This window comes from Octopus bimaculoides, chromosome 14 (assembly GCF_001194135.2).
Source record: "Octopus bimaculoides isolate UCB-OBI-ISO-001 chromosome 14, ASM119413v2, whole genome shotgun sequence".
Classification (NCBI taxonomy): Eukaryota; Metazoa; Mollusca; class Cephalopoda; order Octopoda; family Octopodidae; genus Octopus; species Octopus bimaculoides.
Genome location: NC_068994.1, coordinates 3,224,729 through 3,226,749, shown reverse-complemented (window position 1 = coordinate 3,226,749; position 2,021 = coordinate 3,224,729). Strand labels below are relative to the sequence as shown.

At 40.9% G+C, this 2,021-nt stretch overlaps 1 protein-coding gene across 1 annotated transcript in view; it reads left to right on the top strand.

The window, feature by feature from the left end:
* Window positions 1-2,021, top strand: part of LOC106870090 (zinc finger protein 658B) — a 58,582-nt gene that overhangs the window by 3,843 nt on the left and 52,718 nt on the right. The window lies entirely within an intron of this gene.

Below are 2,021 nucleotides of genomic sequence, written 5' to 3'. Positions count from 1 at the left end.
GTCTAAGTTTGAATCTTTTGAACACTACTAAGTGACTTATATACTGAGAATATATGGATCTCTTCTATGCCCTATATATATAGGGTGCAGTGAACACATTGTCGTCTAAATTACACAAAAATGAAAATAACACTGACATCTCATTTTAACAAATATATTTACCAAAATAACATAAAAATATCTTGAAATAATAAAGAGTAAATTTATTCAATAAAATAGCCATTAGCTTCAACCGCAGCCTCCAGCTGACTTCGGAATCTCCAGGAACTCTTCTGGACGGTCATTTTGTTTAAGTTGGTGAATGCTGCCATAATCCTTGCTAGCATGGGTTGGACGATTTGATTGAGGACTGGCGAACCAGATGGCTGCACCAGGCTCCAATCTGGATGCCCTTCCTAACACCAACCACTCCGAGAGTGTAGTGGGTGCTTTTACGTGCCACCGGCACAAGGCACGTACGTATATATGCATATACTCACATATTATTTGTATATATATATGAAATTGAAATGGCACCACCGTTCGAGCATGATCGTTACCAGCGTCGCCTTCCTGGCACTTGTGCCGGTGGCACGTGAAAAGTCATTCGAGTGAGATCATTGCCAGTGCTGCTGGACTGGCTCATGTGCAGGTAGCACATAAAATACACCATTTTGAGTGTGGCTGTTGCCAGTACCGCCTGACTGGCCTTTGTGACGGTGGCACGTAGAAGCACCCACTACACTTTCGGAGTGGTTGGTGTTAGGAAGGGCATCCAGCTGTAGAAACTACCAAATCAGATTGAAGCCTGGTACAGCCATCTGGCTCACCAGTCGCTGACAAGTCACCTAAGGTTAGGAGGCCTCTGTACCATATGCTCTGACCCCAACCCCCCACCTTCTACAGAAGTCACTGTGACATCATATGAGTGTTGTGACACAACTTCCTTACCTTGACTTGTCATGCTTTACTCAACATTACTCAGAAGAAAATCAAAGAAGGAGAAGATCCCATTATATTCAAATGATACCTGGACAAATTCCTCTTAGAAATACCAGACAGGCCACAAACACTCACATACATTTTGGTGAACAGTGACCTCTTATTCCAGTAGGCTCTGGTGTCCTAAAACTTGTCTCAAAAGATTACTGCAGGCAGTACTATTAAGGTATACATTGCCTTGGCCAATAATGGACAAAACCTAAGTTATATATTAAATATATTCAGGCATAGGAGTGGCTGTGTGGTAAGTAGCTTGCTTATCAACCACATGGTTCTGGGTTCAGTCCCACTGCGTGGCACCTTGGGTAAGTGTCTTCTACTATAGCCTCGGGTCGACCAAAGCCTTGTGAGTGGATTTGGTAGACGGAAACTGAAAGAAGCCTGGTGTATATGTATATATGTATATATATATATATATATATGTATGTATGTATGTATATATATGTATGTGTTTGTGTGTCTGTGTTTGTTCCCCCAACATCGCTTGACAACCGATGCTGGTGTGTTTACGTCTCCGTATCTTAGCAGTTCGGCAAAAGAGACTGATAGAATAAGTACAAGGCTTACAAAGAATAAGTCCTGGGGTCGATTTGCTCGACTAATGGCGGTGCTCCAGCATGGCCACAGTCAAATGACTGAAACAAGTAAAAGAGTAAAAGTGTATAAAACATAATTAAAGATATATACAAACACGTGTGTGTGTGTGTGTGATGCTCATTATGCTGCATCGGCTTCCTTTGCTGACACATATTTGGTAGGTCAGTATGATCTGATTCAGTTCATGCTGGGAGTCAGTGCTTTTGGAGACCGTCTCTGCTGCATGTCATTTTGACTGGTTGTCCTGCCTCTAATCATACGCATCACAGAGTATACTGGGTACTATACACACACACACACACACATATTCATGTGTGTGCATGTATTCATTATATAGGAGTACACATATACATATACACACAACTAGATATATAAGCATTTACACACACACGCACATATATATATATATATATATATATATATATATATATATATATATATAT